The sequence below is a fragment of the Salvelinus alpinus genome, chromosome 15 (assembly GCF_045679555.1).
Source record: "Salvelinus alpinus chromosome 15, SLU_Salpinus.1, whole genome shotgun sequence".
Taxonomy (NCBI): Eukaryota; Metazoa; Chordata; class Actinopteri; order Salmoniformes; family Salmonidae; genus Salvelinus; species Salvelinus alpinus.
The window spans coordinates 13,287,199-13,296,614 of NC_092100.1; the positions used below are offsets into that span (position 1 = coordinate 13,287,199).

The window sequence follows — 9,416 nt, forward strand, 5'->3', positions numbered from 1 at the left end:
AGTTCTCAGTTATGTCAAGACAAAGATGAGAAAATGGAAGAACATACCCAACTGAGAAGCGAGAGAGACCGTCTTATGCCTATAAGGTGACTGAAGAAAAGGAGATGTTGAAAGATCTGAATGACACTTCAGATAGTCACATTATCAAGGTCTAAACATAGGGACCAACTTCTACTGGACCTCAGCAATGTCACTGATCAGAACACTACCTTAACCAGTGAGAGGGATACTATTTTCTTCACAATCAAAAGCAAACAAAATGGGAGGACTGATATGAAGAACAATAAGGAAAGATTTCAAACTGCCTTCAGCTCCCTATTCACCAAAATCCCCCAGATGGCTATTTATTGTAGCCACCTCAAGGGGTAGGCTAAGTAAAGGGCCTCCTGTATTTAATATGGGAAACACAGATATTATTTACTTTATTTGTCCATAACCACCCTTTGTATATGTCATTCTTCTTAGATGTTTTTTTCAAAATGCACATTTTTACTGCAACTGTCAAAACAGCATTTTAACATAGTTTATGTATTGTTTTTATTTTCCTCCCTGACCCATGCAGTTTGTCAGAGCTGTCCAGATGACTTGGTGAAACATTGCACCAAATGTTACTGTTTTTCCAAAGAGACCGTGGATTGGCAATCCAGTCATAACTACATCAAACGGGGTGAGAGAGCTGGCTATTGTTCAGTAATGTAGACTACTGCACACAATAGCGGATTAGTATATTTTAACTAAACAATATCAAGTTCAAACTCTTACTTTTTTTCTGTAATCATATACTTAAAAAAAAAAAAAGATAGTCTGAAACTAATCTGCCCTGGGCCCGGTTTCCCGATATTGATGGAACTTAGGCATACGAGTGTTTTAATGATGCATCTTTAAAATAACAGCCGAAGATGTCAGACCCGTTTCCCAATACACCACGCTTTGCACTCGTTACAAAGTTAAACTTAACTATATCATTAGAGCTGTCCCGTGCTGAAAATGATGCCAGAATATAGGCTAAAGAGCTTCCTGTCTAAAGTATTTATGGCCAAGTCATCTTTTTCAAAGTCTTGTTTTTTGTTGTTGACACAATACAGTTTTCCCATCAATTAGTGTTTGTATTATGTTTGCCATGTGTTATGCATTCTAAGTGTTTGTCACGACCGTGTGGAGAGACCGACCAAGGCGCAGTGGGATTGGAGTTCCACATCTTTATTTTTAGTGAAACTTAAAACAACGACCGTGCAGTACTGAGGTGCAACATGCACTCACTCAAAAACAATATCCCACAAAGCAGGTGGGAACAGGGAACCCTTAAGTATGATCCCCAATTAGAGACAACGAACATCAGCTGCCTCTAATTGGGAACCATACCAAGAGCACCAACATAGAAATATATAACCTAGAACACCCCCTAGTCACGCCCTGACCTACTACACCATAGAGAACCAAGGGCTCTCTATGGTCAGGGCGTGACAGTGTTTGTATTATGTTTGCCATGTGTTATGTATTCTAAGCGTTTCCTCGTGCTATTCTGTATGCAATGTGTGATTATGTAAATTCTGCATTTCTTCAGTTTGTATAAACTGTGAGCAAGAATAAATAAAGCCAATGTCAAAGTTATCGTTCCCTAGTTCTCTATAGTAAATATAATTGTGACCTAAAAATAGGATATGACGACAATAGTTTTCGAAATTGCTCAACAGATCATTGTAACCCAATGGCAGCCAGGAATTGAGCTTTAAGTATTCTACAATTAAATAATTTAAATAATAAGAATAATTAACCATGAAGTAGCAAGTTAAGCGGGCCTTGATTGATCCTTGATTTGGAGCGCCAGATGTTGCTGGAACTTGAAGTGGTGTTGTTGGTCCAGTAGGGAGCGCTCTTCTCCACCTCTGCATTTGTGCTCAATTTGACCTCTGCATTATGTTTTTCCCCCTCTTTGTGCATTAGCTGTTCCTCAACAGTGGAGTTCAAGAGCATGAAAAAACGGCGTTGTGGTTGGATTGGACTGGCAGATTTGAGAAAATAGTTTTTTCTTTTAGGTGAACAACCAACCAGAGGCGGGCGTATTTACCAGAGTATGAGGCATCTCCCCGTTTTCTAATGGTAATTATTCAGTGCACGAATAATAAAAAAAGAAGCCGCAATAACACCTGCGTGTTGTTGTGCATTTTCTTAACGCCGTTCTGTCATTAATATTCATTCAGTTTTACTGTCATTATTGTCATATTTATTACATAACACATTATATAATGTATAAATATGAATGTATCTTTAGGTTTCACTATAATGGTTAGCTGCATACTCCATGGCTCCGTTTGACTACTGAATCTAAAATGGTTACATTGGTGTAAGTCATAGGGTGGTAACCTTGCTTACATGTATCCAATATAGTATAGATCAAACCACGTACATGTGCTAACCTCAAGGGAACAAGGAAGAAATTATGCATTTGTAAATTATTCAAACAGGGCCCTGGCTGTCAGTTGCTCTGGATAAGAGCATCTGCTGAATGACCCAATATCTCTCCCAAAGGTATTGACTACAGTGGTGGAAAAAGTAACAAATTGTCATACTTGAGTAAAAGTAAAGATACCTTAATAGAAAATGGTGCAAGTGGGCTATGCCCCTTTACATTTAGCGGAGAGCTCTAGGGGAAGTCACGCTTTAGCTAATAGCTGAGACAGACGGTGTCGGTCCACGGATCCTTGGGACGTCCCTACTCCATTGAAGTTGACATTTAAAATGTTTAAGGTACGGGTTCATGTTAATGTTAGGATTAGGATTAGGTAAGGGTATGGGTTAATGTTAGGGAACCCAAGGATCGCAGATGGCACTGACCGTCGATCCCCTCCCATCAAATGTTGTAAACTGCCATTCAGTCACTAGTGGCGGGAGAGATTTGTGCGAACTGACTGAAATTAAACAAACTGCTTTATCAGTTTTGCATGAACAATATTGGACATTGTTTTTGATTGTTGATAATATCTCCACTAGTAATTAGTTGAATTTGTCAACTGTAGCCTACATACGTACCAAAATAGGGAGATTTTATGTTATTATTAGCAGGCTACTATCAGCTATGCAGAAGGAGAAGAGAGTTGTGCTGGACAAAACCGCGGAAAATATCAAAAGAAACTGTGAAAGAAGGTATTGTAGCTAGGCCTACTTTTGCATCAATTCAAGGGCTTGATTGGCATGGGAAAAGTATGTTAACACTGCCAAAGCAAGTGAAGTAGATAATAAACAAAAGTGAAATAAACTATAAAAATGAACAGTAAACATTACACTTACGACGTTCCAAAAGAATAAAGACATTTCAAATGTCATATTATGTCTATATAGAGTGCTGTAACGATATGCAAATAGTTAAAGTACAAAAGGGAAAATAAATAAACATAAATATGGGTTGTATTTACAATGGTGTTTGTTCTTCACTGGTTGCCACAGTGGCAACAGGTCACAATCTTGCTGTTGTGATGGCACACTGGTATTTCACCCAATAGATATGGGAGTTTATAAACAATTGTGTTTGTTTTCAAATTCTTTGTGGGTCTGTGTAATCTGAGGGAAATATGTGTCTCTAATATGGTCATACATTTGGCAAGAGGTTAGGAAGTGCAGCTCAGTTTCCACCTTATTTTGTGGGCAGGGCGCACATAGCCTGTCTTCTCTTGAGAGCCATGTCTGCCTACGGCAGCTTTTCTCAATAGCAAGGCTATGCTCACTGAGTCTGTACATAGTCAAAGCTTTCCTTAAGTTCGGGTCAGTCACTGTGGTCAGGTATTCTGCCACTGTGTACTCTCTGTTTAGGACCAAATAACATTCTAGTTCTAGTCTTCTATTCTTTCTCTGACTGTCTCTCACCCACTCTCTCAAATCTTTAATTCTCTGTCTTTCTCTCTCTCGGTGTCTTTGTCTGACATTTGTTCTTTCTTTCCCTCTACCTTGACCCTCTATTGACTGTTTTGATTCATTTGAGTGATTTCCACAACCGAAAATCTGTGATTTCATAATGTCATGCTGTAATGTCTTCCCTCCCCTCAGAGCCCATGGAGACTGCTGTGTCTACATGTCATTCGTTCCATGATCCTACTGACATCACACTATCCAGGACACATCTCCTGGACTGGTATGACTAGGGGAATAGAGAGCTACCCTGGAGAGCCATGGTAAAGAGAATGACATAATGCACTCATCACAGTTTCAAGGCATGATCAATCAATCAAATGTATTTATATAGCCCTTCTTACATCAGCTGATCTCACAAAGTGCTGTACAGAAACCCAGCCTAAATCCCCAAACAGCAAGCAATGCAGGTGTAGAAGCACGGTGGCTAGGAAAAATTCCCTAGAAAGGCCAGAACCTAGGAAGAAACCTAGAGAGGAACCGGGCTATGAGGGGTGGCCAGTCCTCTTCTGGCCGTGCCGGGTGGAGATTATAACAGTACATGGCCAAGATGTTCAAATGTTCATAGATGACCAGCAAATAATAATAATAATCACAGTGGTTGTCGAGGGTGCAACAGGTCAGCACCTCAGGAGTAAATGTCAGTTGGCTTTTCATAGCCGATCATTCAGAGTATCTCTACCGCTCCTGCTGTCTCTAGAGAGTTTAAAACAGCAGGTCTGGGACAGGTAGCATGTCCGGTGAACAGGTCAGGGTTCCATAGCCACTGAGTGTACTGACCACAGTGTTAATAGAACATGATATATGATATAATTTCTGTCTCTATTGTACTGACTCTATTGTACTGATGATCATGATTATTAAATGTGTACGAATTTACTCCCTTATACCATTGGAAAGTGTGTTAGAATATAATCCATGAGTTGCTATATGGTATAGAAAAGGCTAGGTAGAATGCATTTTGCGTTCCCCCAAGGAATATGATTTGACTTAAAGGTTCAATACGTGTAGCACGTATAGTGTAGAGAATCATTGTACCATCTAAACTGCTATGAAATGTATTTTCCATAACCAACAGTATTGTGTTTTCAGGTGGTTGAAGCTGGCAGGCTTATACAAAACCGAAAGTAAAGAACAAGGAAGCATAGAAATTGTTGCACATAGAGCAGATCTACTGCTTCTTAGACTTGCTTTCAATGAGAATGACAGATCTATAACTCCCATTTCTATGTGAATTTGGTCAGGTCGCCCAAAAAGTTACATATTGCAGCTTTAATAGGCTCTGACAGAACCGGACATCAACATCAGGACACCAGAGGCTGCATGCTCCGCTCTGTGTGATGATCTATCTAGTGGGCCTTTTCGTCATTTATCTGCCTCGTTTCGTCTCAAGTTTGGGTCTCGGAAATCATGTTACAGCAGACCCAGGTTGCCACTGTGATCGATTACTACCTAATGGTCATGCTTGAGTAAAAGTAAAGACACCTTAATTGAAAATGACTCAAGTGAAAGTCACTGAGTAAAATACTACTTTACTAAAAGTCTAAAAGGGTTTTTAAATATACTTAAGTATCAAAAGTAAATGTAATTGCTAAAATCCATGTTTTTTAAAAGTTTTTAAAATGTACAGATAGCCAGGGGCACACTCTCAAATACTCAGACATAATTTACAAATGAAGCATTTGCTTTTAGTGAGTCCGCCACATCAGATAGAGTAGGGATAACCAGGGATGTCCTCTTGATAAGTGTGTGAATTGGACCCTGTTCCTGTCCTGCTAAGCATTCAAAATGTAATGAGTACTTTTGGGTATCATGGGAAATGTATGGAGTAAAAAGTCCATTATTTTATTTAGGAATGTAGTGGAGTAAAAGTAAAATTTGTCAAAAATATAAATAGTGAAGTAAAGTACAGATACCCCAAAAAACGACTTAAGTAGTACTTTAAAGTATTTTTACTTAAGTACTTTACAACACTGTTAGTGGATGAATGTAAGCCAGTCTGTCTGTCTAGTATGAAGTCTGATTGATTTGTGGTGGCAGGTAGCGTTGCGGTTAAGACCATTGGGCCAGTAACCAACCGGTTGTTGGCTCGAATCCCTGAGTCGACTTGGTGAAAAATCTGCCGATGTGCCCTTGAGCAAGGCACTTAACCCTAATCGCTCCTGTAAGTCACTGGATAAAAGTGCCTGCTAACTGACAAAAATGTAAATTTGAGCAGACTTAGTAAACACATAAATAATGCCATTTGGATTGATTTCTTCTTGTTGTGTTTTAGCCTGGTTCTTTTCCAACGGTGGCCAACAGTACAGGATCTTGCAGCAGCTACACTGGAGGTGATTAAAATGAATTCTGACCATCTTGTCATGGTTTTCATCTGCACAGGAAGTCAATCAGATGTGGGCGGGGCTTGGGTACTACTCCCGGGGAAGATCTGAATATATATATAGCAGATAGTATTTACTGTATGTTCTTGCAAAAGAAAGGCTTACCACAACACAAACGTGTCACTTGTATAATATGACAAGTGGAGAGCACTCTTTGGTTAATTTTGTCAACTGCCTCTGTCTCTGTCAAAAATAGGATCTTATCTTAGATGTTAGGTCTTTGCCTGTCTGTTTAGTTGGAGATGTGGTTGTGACATGTACTGTGTTGTTATAAACTTTTGAGCGTGTGTTTTCTGTCTGTAGTGAGTTCTGAGGGTGTGTTGTTTTTGTTGTCCTGTCTGACTGTGATGGGTAGTACAGGTATTATCAGAGCTGGGAGGAGAGATGCCCAGGACGGTTGAGGCTTTGCTGAAACTGCTGACTGGAGTGGGCCGCTACACCGCTGGTCCATCACACTGGGGCAGGTCAGAGCTCCCTCTCTGCGGGCACACACACACAGGCACGCTCTCACACACCTTTGCTCTCACCCTTTTGACTGTCTTAACATCTCCAGATCTACCTACGTATGTTTTCAAGTATTTTTACCCATCCCTCTTTGAAGTCATCGTTCACTGACATGACCTGTGACCTCTGTTGCCCCGGTGACGGGAGTTGTTGATGGGAATGTGATCCGGGTCCTGTGTCGTGTGCAGGCTATAGGGGCAGACAGTACAAGGTGAGGTTGAGCTCCTCAGAGATTTTTGTCTTCTAATGGTGACTCTAAAGTGGATATTTAACGCCAATATTGACACCGATTATTGGAGGACCAAAAAAAGCCGATACCGATTAATCGGACGATTTTTATATTTGTAATAATGACAATTACAACAATACTGAATGAACAATGAACCCTTTTATTTTAACTTAATATAATACATAAATAAAATCTATTTAGTCTCAAATAAATAATGAAACATGTTCAATTTGGTTTAAATAATGCAGAAACAAAGTGTTGGAGAAGAAAGTAAAAGTGCAATATGTGCCATGTAAAAAAGCTAACGTTTAAGTTCCTTGCTCAGAACATGAGAACATATGAAAGCTGGTGGTTCAATATTCCCAGTTCTTCAATATTTCCATTTAAGAAGTTTTAGGGTGTAGTTATTATAGGAATTATGACGCGTCGACTATTTCTCTCTATACCATTTGTATTTCATATACCTTTGACTATTGGATGTTCTTATAGGCACTATAGTATTGCCAGCCTAATCTCGGGAGTTGATAGCCTTGAAGTCATAAAAAGCGCTGTGCTTCAAGCATTGCTAAGTGCTGCTCGCAAACGTAGTAAAGTGCTGTTTGAATGAATGCTTACGAGCCTGCTGCTGACTACCACCTCTCAGTCAGACTGCTCTATCAATATCAAATCATAGACTTAATTATAATAAACACACAGAAGTACTAGCCTTTGGTCATTCATATGGTCAAATCCAGAAACTATCTATCAAGGCACAAGGCGAGACCCAGATGCAGACATCTGGAGGCAGATGGTTGGAGGCAGATGTTAGGTCTTTGCCTGTCTGTTTAGTTGGAGACGTGGTTGTGACATGTACTGTGTACATGAGGCAGATGGTTGGAGTCTTACAATGTTTATTAATCCAAAGGGGTAGGCAAGAGAATGGTCGTGGACAGGCAAAAAGGTCAAAACCAGATCAGAGTTCAATAGGTACCAAAGGGCAGGCAGAATCAAGGTCAGGACAGGAAGGATGATCATGCAGGCAGGAAAGTAGTCCAGAGTCAGGCAGGGGTCAGAACCGGGAGGACTATAAAAAGTGAATAGAAAAGGAGTACGGGAAAAACACGCTGGTTGACTTGACTAAACATACAAGACGAACTGGCACAGAGAGACAGGAAACACAGGGATAAATACACTGGGAAAAATAAGCGACACCTGGAGGTGGTGGAGACAATCACAAGGACAGGTGAAACAGATCAGGGTGTGACACTATCATTTCGGAAACAAAACGTTTATTCTTTCAGTGAAATATGGAACCATTCCGTATTTTGTCAAACGGGTGGCAACCAAGTCTAAATATTGCTGTTACATTGCACAACCTTCAATGTTATGTCATAATTATGTAAAATTCTGGCAAATTAATTATGGTCTTTGTTAGGAAGAAACACAGTTCGCAACGAGCCAGGCGGCCCAAACTGTTGCTCTGCTTGCACTGAACGCAAGAGAAGTGACACAATTTCCCTAGTTAATATTGCCTGCTAACATGCATTTATTTTAACTAAATATGCAGGTTTATAAAAAATATACTTTTGTGTATTGATTTTAACAAAGGCATTGCTGTTTATGGTTAGGTACATTTGTGCAACGAATGTGCTTTTTTCACGAATGCGCTTTTGTTAAATCATCACCCGTTTGGCGAAGTTGAATTAGGCTGTGATTCGATGATAAATTAACAGGCACCGCATTGATTATATGCAACGCAGGACAAGCTAGTTAACCTAGTAATATCATCAACCATGTGTAGTTAACTAGTGATTATGTTAAGATTGATTGTTTTTGGCCTCCCGGGTGGCGCAGTGGTCTAGGGCACTGCAACGCAGTGCTAGCTGCGCCACCAGAGTCTCTGGGTTCGCGCCCAGGCTCTGTCGCAGCCGGCCGCGACCGGGAGGTCCGTGGGGTGACGCACAATTGGCCTAGCGTCGTCCGGGTTAGGGAGGGTTTGGCCGGTAGGGATATCCTTGTCTCATCGCGCTCCAGCGACTCCTGTGGCGGGCCGGGCGCAGTGCGCGCTAACCAAGGGGGCCAGGTACACGGTGTTTCCTCCGACACATTGGTGCGGCTGGCTTCCGGGTTGGAGGCGCGCTGTGTTAAGAAGCAGTGCGGCTTGGTTGGGTTGTGCTTCGGAGGACGCATGGCTTTCGACCTTCGTCTCTCCCAAGCCCGTACGGGAGTTGTAGCGATGAGACAAGATAGTAATTACTAGCGATTGGATACCACGAAAATTGGGGAGAAAAGGGGATAAAATTTAAATAAATAAAAAGATTGATTGTTTTTATGAGATAAGTTTAATGCTAGCTAGCAACTTACCTTGGCTCCTTGCAGCCACAGGTCCTTTTGATGCTGCACTCGCGTAACAGGTG

At 40.8% G+C, this 9,416-nt stretch overlaps 1 long non-coding RNA gene across 1 annotated transcript; it reads left to right on the forward strand.

The window, feature by feature from the left end:
• Positions 1-1,958: 1,958 nt before the first annotated feature.
• LOC139539514 (uncharacterized) lies at positions 1,959-8,403 on the forward strand. The gene is made up of 4 exons (XR_011667958.1): positions 1,959-2,100; positions 4,042-4,166; positions 6,179-6,236; positions 6,648-8,403. It is a non-coding gene; the product is annotated as an uncharacterized lncRNA (long non-coding RNA).
• Positions 8,404-9,416: the final 1,013 nt, after the last annotated feature.